Source organism: Anomalospiza imberbis, chromosome 16 (assembly GCF_031753505.1).
Source record: "Anomalospiza imberbis isolate Cuckoo-Finch-1a 21T00152 chromosome 16, ASM3175350v1, whole genome shotgun sequence".
Lineage (NCBI taxonomy): Eukaryota > Metazoa > Chordata > Aves > Passeriformes > Viduidae > Anomalospiza > Anomalospiza imberbis.
In genome coordinates, this window is record NC_089696.1 from 6,856,825 (window position 1) to 6,872,114 (window position 15,290).

The 15,290-nt window shown below is 40.0% G+C and overlaps 1 long non-coding RNA gene across 1 annotated transcript; it reads left to right on the forward strand.

Moving 5' to 3' along the window:
- On the forward strand, positions 1-2,850 carry LOC137483580 (uncharacterized). Its single transcript, XR_011004542.1, has 2 exons — positions 1-1,750; positions 1,927-2,850. It is a non-coding gene; the product is annotated as an uncharacterized lncRNA (long non-coding RNA).
- The last annotated feature ends 12,440 nt before the right edge of the window (positions 2,851-15,290 follow it).

Consider the following 15,290-nt stretch of genomic DNA (forward strand, 5'->3'; position numbering starts at 1 on the left):
GGGCGGCTGGGAAGCTCTTGGCTGTTGATTGGTTGGCTGCCTGCGGCCCCGCCCCCGCGCCCCTTTCCCTTCAGCGGGCCGGAGCCGGCCCTGGCTGGTTTGTGGCGCTGTGCGGGTAGCGCCGTCTGGCCGGTCGTGTAGACACCGCTACGACCGAGCCCGGGGCCGCCGCTACCCGGAGCCGCCGCGGCCCTTTAAGCTTCCCGGTGGTTCTCCCGGAAGCCGCCTGACGTGAGCAGCTCGCGGGATTCCTTCCGCCCAGTGCCGCCACTCCTGGCCGAGAAGGCGCTGCGCGGCGTGCGCGCGCCCTGCTGCCCTGAGGCCGGTGAGGCGGCGGGGCCGCGCTGAGCCGAGAGGAGCGTGCGTGAGCCCCGGGCCTTGCTGTGCCCCGGGCTCTGTCACGTCGGAGCGCACAAAATGCAAATGCCGTTGCCCGATAAAAGCTCCTGAGTGAGCACAAGGCCCAAGGCGCGCAGTGCTGTCGTTCGTTTAAGCCGTGGCCAGTCTGACCAGCGGCAGGTGCAGGCGGGGACACCTTCCCTGGGCCAGGCAATAACGCCATCCCTGGGCCGGGCAGGTGGCACACACCTCCTGCCCACGGAACGGCCGGACTTGAGCTCCCTTCAGTGCTTTCTCAAATGAGAGGAATTGGGTTTTCCCCTCTCTGTGGACATAATTGTGTTCTGATGGTATCATGACGAACATTGTGAAGGGTCTGGAGAGCAAGCCGTTTGAGGAGTACCTGAGGTCACTTGGCTTGTTCAGCTGAAGTCAGACTGAAGTCAGATATTACTGTGGTCTTGGAGCTTCCTCATGAGGGCCAGTGGAGGGGCAGACACTGAACTCTGCTCTGGTGACCAGTGGCGGCACTCAAGGGAATGGCTGAAGTTGTGTCAGGGGAGGTTTAGGTTGGGTATAAGGAAAAGGTTCTCCCCCAGAGGGTAATTGGGCACTGAAGAGGCTCCCCAAGGAAGTGATCACAGCACTGAGCCTGACAGAGCTCAAGGAATGTTTGGACAGGGGTCTCGGGCCCGTGGTGGGATTCTTGGGGCTGTCCTGCATAGGACCAGGAGCTGGACTCAGTGATTTACGTGGGTTCTTTACAACTAAGGGTTTTCTGATTCTGTTTCCTTTTTTTCAGCAACATTAGTGATGGTAATGTCAGTAGTGCAGTTGACCAGTCTTGTACAGATGCCTCCACAAATACTGTGGTAACCGATGTGACCTGTATGGTAGGACTGCATCAAGAAATCATTAGAAGTTCTAACCAGTATAGTATCAAGATTAAACTGCCACTAATCAAAACAGGAAGGAATGCAGCCAGTTAGTAGTTTATCGGGTGAGGCTATGCTGATGGAAAGTTTATTGACCTTGTGAGGCCTAAAACATTAATTATTAATACATTATTATATTAAACATTGTTCCAGTCTAATTACCCTAGAGGGACCGTGTCTGAATTGTTGAAGCTTTGTCTTGAGGCTTTTCTCAGCTCCAAAGCGTGAATTACCTCCTGCGGATCACAGCCCTGTGATTCTTGAGACTGTGATAATTCAATCACAGCAATCAAATATTAAATAGTAGTGCTTAAGTGTATAGTATGGCATTTAACAGATCCCTAAGAGTCATGGTGAAATTGGACCTTTGCTTATTGCAGGATCTAAAGGGACATGAGAGAAGCAGAAAAAAAGATCATACATAGAAGAACGGTTATGTCCATGGATCATAAACCATGAAATAGACCATAAAAATGGTAAGAAGGCTTATCCAATTCCAAATTACAATTGTTTAAACACTAAGCAGCTTAAGAAAGCAAGCAGTATGATCATTCTCATCCAGAACAACAAACCACTGTTGAGGTAAAACCTTTTGGCTGGTAGTAACACAGTGAAAATATAAACCTTAGCTGTTAATCCTTTTGATTTATAGGTATTACATAAATCACGCTGATGATTTTTCCAAGCCTGCTGTTAGGATTTGCTGCATACTGTTCACCTGGAAAGAGTGGCCTGTTGGGAATTCATGACTACTTTCAGAATATTTCAGATGTAATACAGATTGCAAATGTGAGCTTGAAAATCACATCAGGTAAAGGTAAATTACTAAAATGTCTGTATAAATATGCTGACTTTCAAACTGCTAGAAAACAAAATAAATGTTGGGTTCCTGGCTTTAAAAGTTACATTCCCATAAAATCTGGAATAAATTTGTGAAACAAAGCAAGCAAAGGGACTTCTCTTCAACTCTAAACAAACTTTTGGAGAGGAGACAAAATCAGTCTGACTTTTTATAATTCAAGTATTATAAACTGTTTTGGAACACATATTTCTTATGTGCTCACTGATCAGGAGGATTACATGGGTGTGAATGATGATTCCAGATGAGTGGAAGACAAGTACGTTTTTCCAGTGTATTCCTTAATCTGCAGCATCGGAAGTCCTTGTCATGCAACACTTTCTGACATGAGGATTACAGTTCACTGGAATCTCTGATGTAAGTAAGTTATTTATGTGTGGAGATAATTTGAGGAATGTACTCCCTTCAAAACTCTTTTGATTTTGCTGTTTCAATTTTTTTTTTCAATTTGAATCAAGTTCTTGATCTTTCCCAGGCTCAGAATTACATACTAAATATATGGATGGTGACATTGCTCTCTTTCCTCAAGCAGTGGTTATTGAATGTATGGTTATTCCAGTTCTGCATGTGTCATGGGGAGGAAAAAAAATCTCCTTGAATAATTGAACCAGCAAATTTCCATTTTTTTCCTTTAAACATCTCTGAAAATAGTCAGTTGTGATCAGACGTGAATTTATGTTATAACTACTACCCAAGGAAATATTCCACAACAAAGAATGTATGCAGCCTATAAAATTTCACCAAGACAGAGCTTTATACAAAACAAAAGTATGAAAAGGAGAACCCCTTTGGCGAAGTCATACTTGGGGGTGTTGACCTGAATTAACCAAACTGAAATACTTAAACTGTATTAGAACTTTATGAGTTATGAGAACTGAGGCTGTGGTGGAGGGGGAGCAGAGTATTTGACAACAGGCACAGGGCAAGTTAAACTGTAACTTTTGAGGTATGAACCCGAGGTTGCTGATGAACCTTTAATCTCCTTGGGAAACTATTTAGCATTTTAAAATTAAGATTTCTTGCATGTTAAAATTTTGTTGGAACTGGTGGAAGGCAGTGAAACACTTCAATGTCTCAATCGCAATCCACGGCAAAAATTCAGCCCCCATAAAAAGCCACTCCACACCACCTCGCCGTGGATTATCTCACTGGAGCCAAGGGGAATTTCGCTGCCACGGGCCAGCAGGGGGAGCGAGTCTCCCCCGGGGCGTGTCTGACCCGGCCCACGACAGGTGAGGAACAACGATTTTTCTGCGTTGGAAAGTGCAACGTTAAAAAGGATTGCTTGAATTAAAAATAAATAAATAAAGTCCAGCCGTTTCAGTGCCGAAAGCAGACATACTAAGCGGGGCTAAGCTGGAATGCCAGCTGCCATCAGAAGCATTAGCTTCAGGCCTCAGGATAGCCTCAGAGGTGAGTCATGAGTAAAATACGTTGCATTGTGACAAAGTAATGGATGAGTGCCTTAATGAGGATGTGAGCCGAAAAAACACAAAACCATTTTTCAAATGGATGACTGGTTAGAGATCTTCTGTTAGCCAGAAATAAAATAAAAAGGGTGCAGGGTACTGCCAGTCTCTGTGTTTAACCTTCTGTAAAGGGTGGTAACAGTTATAATGGGCAGGTGGGAGATGGATCCAGGTTTTTTTTCCCCAGATAGCTTTACTCCCTGAGGTATCTAGGTTACTCAAGCTCAGTATGTTTGGCAACAAATCAAACTGCACCATCTCACTTTGGCAGGGGGGAGGATAAGAGACAGAATCATTTGGCTGTGGGTGGTGTTACAGCCTAGACTGTCTCCTGATGGTGACACACACACACTTGGACAGGAAGAGTGGCAAAACTGAAGCCATTCCTGAAAATATCTCTACAGCAAATACCCAAATCATTGCTTCAAGAACACTTTTCTAAAAATGCAGTAGTTAATATTTTAATTGTTACAATCAAGGTGCCTAGCTCAGATAGCCTTCCTAAGCATTAGTTGTTCAGAGTATGTAAAAATTTGCAAATAAAGCCTTTTGCTGGACTATGAAATTCAAGATATGTAATATTATGTTAGTCTTTCAGTTTCTCTAAAAAAAACCCTAGAACTTTTCCTACCCTTTAAAAAGAATCCTTTTTTTCCTTGTTACTTATTATAGTTAGGAATGATTAAATGTAGCAATCTGTGTCCTGTGTTATTTGATTATTTTGTTCTATTCCATTTTCTCAGAAGTGCTGTTTTATTTGTATGTAATAAACAGGCTTTGGAGATTAAGGTGAGGAAAATTACACCTATTTTCTGACCTGTTTGCTAATATAATATTTACCTCACTGTTGTAACTAGCTAGCCCATTATCGTGAGCTTCAGCTGTTTATATCATGTCTCAGTTTTATCATTTGCTTTTCTGTAACTGTGGCTGCACTAACTAATTTAGCAATATAAGGTGTGTCTGATGACTTCCTTTGGAAGATAGAGACTGTCACTGCATCCACTGCTAGAATGAAACTCAGGAAGTGTTTTATTCAGTACATAATGCTCATTGCAGCCATACTTTAGAACTGTGTTTTAGTTACCTTCAGTATCTTGATTTTTCACCTGACCTTGTCCATATTTGCTTTGCTGTCTATTTAGAGGTTTACTACATCAGGTCTTTAATGCTAGAGAACTCTGCTATAACTGGAAAGATGGAATAGGGGTAAAGTGAATTGATCTCTTTTCTATCACAGGTTATATATAAAGTTTAAATCTGCCCATAAAGAAGATGGGGGAGGGGGAAACAATGGTTTGTCATCGAATTCAGTTAAAGAATGGTGCTTTGTCAAGTAACACAGCAGAACTGAGGAATACCTCTCTCCACAGGGAGTTTCCTGCCAGAATAAACCTTTCTTTGGTTTTTAGCTTTGCCAAGATCTAGAAGATCTCAATCTCTTGGTAATGTCAAAGGAAAAATAGTGTGCCTTTTAGGAGTGTATATTTAGTACAAGCTGTCCAAGAGAGACCAGAGAGGAAGGTGTGTGCTGGTGTTACTGGTTTTGCACATGCTCATGCTTGTGTGCAAGCAGACTCATCCAAATGAAGTCCTTTCATAAAACAAATGTTGTGTAGGTGTCGAATGCTCAGCCTCAATGCACATTTCAGGGGTTAACTTTGGAATAGCTTGAGTCTGAACACACAGATTGAATGTCATGGTTGGAGCTCACCTTCCTGTCTTATTCCCCAAAGGAGTCCCATGCTCTGAGACAGCTCTATCAAATGAACCAAAGCACAGTGCATGAAGACAATCAGTTTGGCTCAGTTTTGAGCCACAATGAAGTGCTAAATCACTCACTTAGTGAGATGGATTGCTCTGAGCATGAATGACCTCTCTGAAGCAAGTTTTGCAGGAGACTGCTAAGGGTTGCCTGTAATCCTCTTGAAGCTGGCAAACAGATTATCCTTTTCATAGGTGAGCTGAGTAGGTTAAACATCTTCAAAGCCTCTAAACTGTTTCTCTGGTATCCTGAAAGCTATTAACACATCAGCACTGAATCTGCTTCCCTGCAGTCTTAGGTCAAAGGGCCTAAATGTTACACCTCTTTGCCTTGCTTAACTATATCCATGTGAAATTCCATGAAATTTCCCAATGATCATATTGGCTCTTATGAATTCTCAACTGTCTCCATGTACTGTGGAGGAAGCTGAAGTCTTCTATAGAGAATGCCACCATGATGCTCAGTTATTGACCAATACCCTAATTCCTACAAACAGGATAAGCATTTATTCATCAGCTTATCTTAACTGTCATACTTATTCCAAAAGGTCAAGGAGTCATCCAAATGGCAAAGTGCCTTCAAGCTGTCTGTGTATAAAAACATACTTAAGGAATTCTTCAGCTTCACCTCTGACACTTTGCAAGCAGAGTTTCAAGTAATGTTTGCTTTTTGTTTTCTCATGTTGCAGAAAATGCTGAAAAAAAATAATGTCTCCTGAAATGTAGTGAAACGAAAGTCATGCTACAAAATGAACAATTTTATATATACGCTGAGTAATTCTGAATTTAAATAAAACTTTAAATAAGGAATGGCCAGACTTGACTAGAGCCTTTCAAAGAAAATACCTCTGCAGAAACACAAGGGGAATGAAGTTAGCTGACGCATTCAGTGTACTTACTTCTGCTTTTATATTGCTGAGCATCAAACTGATAAGAGCTTTCTTTGTTTTCTTTACAATTGTTACGAAAATACAGGATTCAAAATACATCTTCTTCGGAGGGCAGGGGTGAAAAGAGTCCTTCCACCCTCTTAAAACACACACACTTTTCCAGACAAAACTTCTTTGTAGAATTCACTTTTCATTCCTTCCTGGCAATCTTAATTTCAACTCTTGACTCTTCTTGGGCAAGTAAGTGTTTTAAAATACAAAAAGGGCAAAGAATATTTTAATTGTTATTTGTCAAACTAGAAGGATTAGCATTTAAAAAAAATCATACAAGTAGAGCAGGAAAGCATGAGAATTCTTTGAATGCATCCCTAAAGTGACCTGTGCTAGTAGAGTGTGTCCCTGTCTGTGACAAGTTAATCACAGTTAACAAGTTGGAACAAGTTAATCTTTAGGGTTCCTTCCAACCCACACCATTCCATGACCCTATGAATGCTGCCACAGATACCCTAGGAAAGTATTTTCCATAAAGACTTGTGCATCGCATCCCTCTGTCGTGCATTGAAACCAATATGACCCTAAAACTGAAATCTCAGGCTAAAATTGATTTGCCATATAAGCAACACAATGCTTGGAAATTAGTGATTCCTCAAAGAATTATTCTGAAGGCATTAATACATCTAAAAATAAGGTTAGCATGTTTTCTTCTTCCTGGAAAAAGTCAGTATTCCCTAGTAAGCACACTGCTCAAGACTTTTGGGGAGGAAGTATGAACTACTGTTTTAGCACTGCCTAATTTAGTGGTGCTGACATAACTGCAGCTGTCAGCTGGATTGGAAGCATCCTGGTATGTACAGGTTACTCCTACAAACTGGCAATATCAGAAGTGATGAGAGTTCTGTGACAGTGGACTAAGAGACTAACACAGTATCCGTGGCTTCATGGAGTTCTAATTCTGAAGTATGGAAGAGAATCCAGAAGGACACGCAGTTTACAGTAGCCATTAAACATAGTGACACTGATGGAGCAACAAAGACCTTTCACACACAGTCTTGGTCCACACAGCTATTGCAAGGTAGGACATAGGTATGTGGAGTAATGTTTTTAAGAAACAATTGTAGTTGCAACAGAATTGCACTGCCATTAAGATTGAAGTTGCTACAACAGGTAGAGTCCTGCTGTTTCTCATACTTCACTCTAATCAACTTTTCACTTTTTACATGCTTTTGAAATCTGTTTTATAAATCCATTTCTGTGTTTCTGACAACGTAGGCTTTCACAAAATTTGAGGTTTGAGTTTGTGTGCTGTAAGATTCAAAACAAACCTTGGACAGTTGAGGCTTTAACTTGAATGCTGCACTCTCAAATATGGCACCCCACCCACTGGCTGCACAAAAAGAAGGTTTTTGATTGACAGGAGAGTTAACATTCTTCCAAACCTCAGTCTGGAGCATGTATAATTATACTAAAGCATTTTTAGAAGCTATTTTAAAAGGAAATGTTGCCTGCATTCTGAGGTTTTTCTATATTCATGTAGTCTGGGCATGTCAGCCTTTCTTTAAAACCACAGCATTGTTATTCTTGATCAATAAGCAGAACTTTAGCACAGAAAATGAGAAGCAGCTTGGCTCTTCAAATTTGCAGCTTGCCACTGACTTTGTAGAGAGCTTCAGTTATCCTGAGTCTCACTACTTAAATTTGTAAAATGAGACTTATGCAGCTGTGATTATTTATTTACTTAAAATTTTATTTTCTTCTGTAAACTGCTGAACCTTGGGTGTTAGATAATTGTATGCATTTTTGTTGCCTTTTAGGTATATACTGGTTTAACTGAGGTCAGAACCTAACCTGTAACAAATGCTGTTTATATTTTCTGAAGACTAAACCTTCTCTGTCAGTTGAAACATTTTAGTATTGATCTTACTACAATTCCTTCCTTTTCTCAAAGGTCCAAATTATTGCTTATAACAGAGATTTCAATTAACAGCCCACCTTTTTTCTGAGGGGATAAAGAAGTTGTGTTTATTAAATTTTGTTTTTACTATAAAAATATGACACAGTCTGAATGTCTGTAGTCCCGTTTTACTGTAAGTCAATCAGTTTTAAATAAATTCTTCCCTAAATAGGTTGGCCTGTCTCTACCTCTGGTGCCTACTCCATTCAGCCTTTTTCCAGACACAGGCCCCTTACAAGACGCTATTCTGATAACAGAACAGGAAGTTCTTTATCTTCTAATGCTGTGTGACTCCAAATTTAATTATATGCTTTAAGCAGGTAGAAAATATTTCTCTTCAAAGAGAAATTACTTGGGCTGGTATAAGAAATTTGAGGGCCTGTGGCATACAAGTCAGATCAGATGATCTGACCTTCATCTCCTTGAACAAATGAACAAATGACAGGTGACTTAAGAAGCCAAAGATAAAGAGATGATGGGCAGAGACCAGAAAAAAAGTGATGAAAAACAAAATTCAGAGACCAAAAACTTGAAAGCAGCAGCACAGCAGTAAGCAGTGACACTTGTTTCGAAGTCAAACCTTCTCCAAAGGAATTGTGATGCTCAGTGTTCTCACATAGGTTTCTAAGCCCCCTATTTCAAGTAAAATTAGGACTGCTGTAGCTCCTCCTCTTCCTTCAACTTGCTGTCATAATGATCATAAAAGGACCCACCTAATTCCAGTCCTTCCAGTTGTGCAGTAATCAGCTAACTATGCAGATTACAGAAAACTGAGGGAGGGGGGATGCAATATATGTGCTATGGTAGAAACTGTTTCTCTCCATACATGCAAGAAGTGATCATTTAGTGCTTGTATTATTTAGATCTTAAGATGCATTCCCTCCCATAGGAACAGGAATTGAGTCATTACAGAGAATTTTCTACTTTACATTGCTTTACATTTTAATTCAATTTTATTGTACAAATATGTAAAACATGTTTGCATACATCTGTAGACAAACTATGTGTTGCTTCAACAAAAATAAGTAAGTGAAAAAGCCCAGCTGATGGGAAGACAATTGATGTTTGGCAGCATCTCTGCACACAATTATCCATGAATGTCCATGCATTTGGAAGAGTGATGTGCAGTATTGTCTGTTGGGTTTTTTGGTAAAAACTATACAGGTTTTCTTTTGTGGCTGTCAGAAAGAACCAATCTAAACAAAAATTCAATCTAGCATGTTACAGAATAAAAATTAGCCTACTTATGTAATTAAGTTTACCCTCCATTCTAAATAAGACTTCAACATTGAAGATTATCTGTCCCAGGCAAATCCTTCCTAGGGATTACATGGTGCATAAACTAATAAGGGTTTATCTTTTCTTCTTTCTAAGAGGGGAGATAACTAGAGGAACATTAAACATTAATGTGGCATTAAAGAATTGCAAACAGAATTAGGAAATTAGATGGTTGTGAGTCTCACAGCAGCATGAAATCACCATTACATTTCAGTATGCAGATCCTATGCGCAGACACACAAAATTCTGAATACACTGTGTATGCAGAACTGTTTTGCTCTGTGAAATAAAAATGTCAAGTATGCATAAGCTGTCTATTTTAAAAGGTAATCTGAATATGGTCAGCATAAAATTTTGTATGTACCATCTTACTCCTATTTTTGAGGTATCATAGTCACAAAAAGAAGCTAGACAAAATTTTTATCATTCTGCATAATTTAGATGAAGATGCAACAGTTCTATTTGTCTTTGAAGATTCATTGAACTCTGTAAGAGTTAAATGTAATCTTCCCTGAGCACTGTCACATGTAGAAGATACTGGGATTTCAATTCAGCAGCTTCCTTCACACTCCACTGTTTCCTTAGCTCCGTGTGGCAATGAGTCTACAAGTCTTGCTCACAAGTGTCCTGAATATGTTTTCTTTTGTCCATAACTGATCTTTTTAAAGGAAATACAAAGTCTATAGAATTATAAAATCTTTCTTAGTTTTAGGAAAATGTATTCTTAAGACAGTAATTGATACTCCAAAGAAGCATAAGCTTAACACTTTGTAATTATAGGTTATATAAATAGTTCTAATTTGTTTATATTGTATAGTCCCCATGGCATTTGCTGCCTTCCAATGCAGTGGAAAATAGGTCTACATAGAAAACATAATATGTTTGTCATGTTGGCCCAGATCTGAGAATGCACTTAAATTCTTACCTTCTACTGAGTACCCACTTCTCACTGAAAATCAAGCCGCCCGTGGTGCCTAAACAACATTTTATTGAACATTAGCCTTCCTGTTGTGCACTGGCACTCTGTGCATGCTCTCAGCAAATCTGGTTTATTCCAGGTATAGCAAATCATGATGTTAGTGCTGACAGTTCTGTGGTTCAATTACTCCTCATCCCAACTACTCTACAAAAGCAAAGAATAAAAGTAGGACTCCATCCCACAGAGACCTGGAGATGAGAGATTCAGAACCTACTTGACAAGTGACACATACTCAGTTCTTCAGCACTATTCAACACCTTTTTGATCTTACATGTCTTAAAGATACAAGTTTTCCTATACTCACTTTTCCCCTACTCCTAAATTCTCCTGCTAATCCCTGTGTTCCTTACCCCTCAGTATTTTCAGGGATTTTTTGACCCTCAACAAGAAATTCAGTAACTTCCCAGTTCCCAAGGCAGTCTGGGTGGTGTTTAAAGACAGAGGGCTCTTGTGCAGATTAGCCTGGAACAATCAAGGGCTACATTCTACTCACCTTTCCTTTGATGGACACATTATTTAGGGTTTTTATCCTGATGGGTTCAGTTGCCATAAAACTGCACAGATGCTCCTGAAAGAAAGCTGCAAGACAAGCAGACCAGACCAATAGGGTGTTCAGTGTTGACAGGGTGAAGAACAAAACAACTAAGTGAACAAATAAACAGGTAACAAAAATGTCTTAATTTTATTTTCAAGCAGTTTAAAACATTTAGAGTCAATGAAAAAGCCACAAAAGTTACACAGAACTGTGAATTCCTTTTTCTTCTCTCTTAAATGAAGCATAGTCTGCAGTCTCTATAAATCCATGTTCTGTCTCCACCCTGGATACTGCATTCAATTCTACAGTCCCCCCCCCCGACCCCCCTGCCCCCACTATTCTCAGTAAAAATAGAACTGGAAGAAAATTCAGAAATGGTCAACAAGGACAAAGGCATAGAAATGGGATTTCATAACAGTGAGTTAAAATGGTAGGAAAGTATGAAAAGGGCAGTGCTTCTGTTTGTGACAAAGCTGTCTAGATAATAAAAGCAGGCAAAATCTCAAGTCTCTTTGAATTCAGCACAGATGATTTCCCCAGTGCATTTGCATCTTTTACTTGATGATATATGGAAAAAATTATTTTCAATTAATTTGTTATTGCAGAACAGGCCTACTGCCTTCCCTGCCTACAGGCCATGGTTTCATAAAAACCTTTAGGCAAAAGGAAGTGATATTGGAGTCTCCTTTCCTGGCAGGGTGGAACTGCTAATTTGAACATATCTGCTATCACATCACAATATCAGAATCATGTAAGAGGCAAGGGACTTCTACAAGTTTTGTAGTCCAACTTTCTCCTCATGGCAGGTCCTATTAAAGCAGGTTGCTTTTAGTCATGTTGAATTGAGTTATGTATATCCCGAAGGATGGAGTTGCCATAGCCTTTCAGGGAAAATTGTTTCAGTATTTGATCCTTAAAAAAAAAAAATAGTTTCCTATATTGAATTGCTATAGGTTGTGCTCACTGCTTCTTGAGCACCTCTGGAAAAAATGTGGCTGCATTTCTTCTACATGAAATGCTAGAAGAGCATGATTATGAAATGCTTCACAGCACGATGATCTCCACTCACCATCTTCTTTAAACCTGGACAAATCCATCTCTCTCATCTTCTTGTATGTCATGAACTGCAGCTGCCTGAGCAGTTTGGTACCCTTGCTTCAGTGTGTCGATTGCTTTCTTAAAATGAGACACAGAGCTCCAGATGTGGTGTCACAAGTGTCAGATGGAGAGGAACAATCAGTTCCCTCCAAACCTACCAGTGGTGCTCAGCCCAGTTTGCAGCTGGGCACATTAGCTTCAAAAGCACACAGCTGACTCACATTCAGCTTGTCCATCACAATCCTCAGCTCCTTTCCTACAAAGCTGTTCTCTCTCCAGCTGTTCCCAGCCTGTCCCACTTGGGGGGTTATTCCAACCCAGTTGCGGGACTTTGCATGTGCCTTTGCTGAATTTCATGAGGTCCCCCAGAGCTCATTTTTCCAGTCTGACTAGGTCTGTCTGAGTAGCAGCCCTGCCTTCCAGTGTATCAGCCACTCCCCCCAATTTGGTATCACCCACAAATGTGCTGAGAGGTCATTCTGTCCCATCATCCTGGTCATTACATCAGCCATTTCAAGAATCCAAGTTGATGTAACCTATATAAAGAAAGCAAGTCAAATATCCTTCCAGAGATATGCTGGAGACTTCAAATTCTGTTTTAGAAACATGCACACATTGCATTGCCAAGTCTTTTTTTTTCTCATCATAAAAATAAGAAGTAGTCCTGGGTTCTACAAGAAGCAGGCCGTGAGTCTTTTTTTCTATGCAAATGCCAAATGTAGAACTTGACTTAGAGTATGCAAATCTTCTGGAAGGCAGAGATGACTGTCAGAACCTGAGAGCTAAGCAAGCTGCAAGTTAATTATCGTCTTTCCCCAGCATCTCCAGTTTGTGCCTTTGCTCAAAGACAGGCAATGTATTTCCATGCCATAAAAATGGACAAAACTACATTGGTAAATACGTGGTGCTCTGAGGATGTTCTTGCCATCTCATTATTGCCTGGGTGGTTGTATGGACGGAATGGACTCTGTGCTAGCAGCTGTTGTACTAAAGGAGCAGAGGGGAGAATGGGGGTGAGGAAAAAACTAAAACTAGGAGGAGGAGAGAAGAAAACTGTAGGAGTAATTCAGCTCCTCTGCAGACATTGTAGCAGTTTCAGGAACACTTCTGTAATAACAACCTTTCCAGCACACAACTATCTGTTATGGGCAGTGACACACTACAGGGTGTTTTTGCAGCATAGACAGAGTAACGTTGCTGCCAAAGGGCATGGAAAGGACAACGCTACAGACATGATCCCCAAAATTCTCTTGGAACATATTGTGCTACTCAGAGACTTATTACTACTGGAGACATTACAAGTTATGCTATAGGCTGGTATAGTCTTAAAGCTGGATTTTGTTGTGTGTGCTAGAACTGGATTTGAGATAATACATGTCCATTGCAAAGTACTATAAAATGGCTTAGCAGAATGTTTTCTAACTTTCCACATGGATCTTGTCTCTCAAAACTTGGTTTTATAACTCTTGGGAGTTATACACCTTGGGACAACATTCCCAACATGAGCTGAAGAAAACATTGGTAAACAGGAAGCATTGGCTGTGAAAAGGAACTAAGAGATGGAAGGACATGAAAGTGAGGAAACCCAGCCAAACCTCCAAAAATGGGAACAAAAGCACTGAATGTTTCCAAACAAATAGGTAATTTAGTCTGTTTGGTTTGGTATTTTTATGAAGACAACAATGATAAAGAAGTTGTGTACTACATGGACATTCAGTATCTAAAGGAACATACACTTGTAAAGGATCTATTCCAGGCAAAACCTGTGTCCCAATCCAAAGTTTAAGAAGATGTGGAATAACTCAGAGACATTTACCAAGTATAGCAACAAGTAAACACAGTCATTTGACTTAACTGCTGGGAAACAACTCTTCAGTTCTAATTATTCTGATACCCTCACAGTAAGGCATGTGCTTCTTTCCTTATTTTCCTCCAGGAGACAGTGCCACAGAAGAACCCAATCTGGGACTTAACCTGGGATGCAAAACATCAAATTTCTGTTTTCCAACTCTGCTACAGCCATCATAAAGCACCTTAAGGAAATCATCCTGCCTCCATTCCCATCTCTAACAATGGGAAAATAATTTCTTTCACCATTCTTTATTAGTTCATTAATTCAGTGAGGCAGCAGATATGCCCTGTGGCTTAAATGCCACATGCTTAATGCTGTAGGTATTTTTTAGGACTTTGCTTAGACGCTCATCAGTACTCAGCAGCAGCAACACTACATTGTTTCACAACAAGCTAAATGCAGAGTATTCGTAAATTTGACCAAGCTTTTTTATTTCTCAGGAAAAATAACTACTGTCACTAAATAAAAAAAATTAATGGAGCTATTATTACTAAAAAAAAAAAGGACAGCTTTTCAGCTGTTAAGTCAGCAGTAAATCTACTGTTACACTTTCTTAAGATCACTACCTTCACCTGATCACAGGATAGTGGATAACTTGCACTTACATTAACTCTACTTTAGATCATTCTATCACTTTCCATAAACATTTTAACTTTCTGGCTTATTATACCCTGCCATTTTCCTGCATGTACATAATCCTGGATCCTAAGAAATGAGGCTTTTAGAACTCATTTAACAAGTTTCCCAATAACAGTGTTATGCTGTAAGAATGTTCCTCAGTACAGCCATGAGTCTCAATTATATTAATCTATTTCTCAGATTTAAAAACAATTAAAGCAATCATAAGGCACATGTAGCCTTTTTTGAGAAAGTATATTTGAAAAGCAAATGCTTCTCCCCACCCCTGCACAGCTCCAGTTGACAGACAGAAAGAATTCATCAGTAAGAGGGAAAATGCCATTTGTCACATAGGACTTAGGCCAGTTTCCAAGTGCTTCAAATAGAAGAGAAGAAACACTACAAAAAGAAATATGACAGGTCTACACTGCTACATAAGTTTTTAATTAAGAAATTTAAAGGGAACCAAATCTAATATTAAAAATACTACTCTATCATTGTAATTCATAGGAACTTCCAGTCTGTTACTGGTATATTTTCCTAGCCATATGCCTGGCAATTAACTGGACAATCTAGCTCTGCTTCAATAGAAGTATTTCCTTCTATCAGATTTCCTCCCCTCTCACCAGTTTCACTGGATGTTCCCCTTTGAACTTTTACTATACTCATAGGAATCAGAACTCATGGCTTGCATTCCTTACTTCATCACTATATACAGTTTCT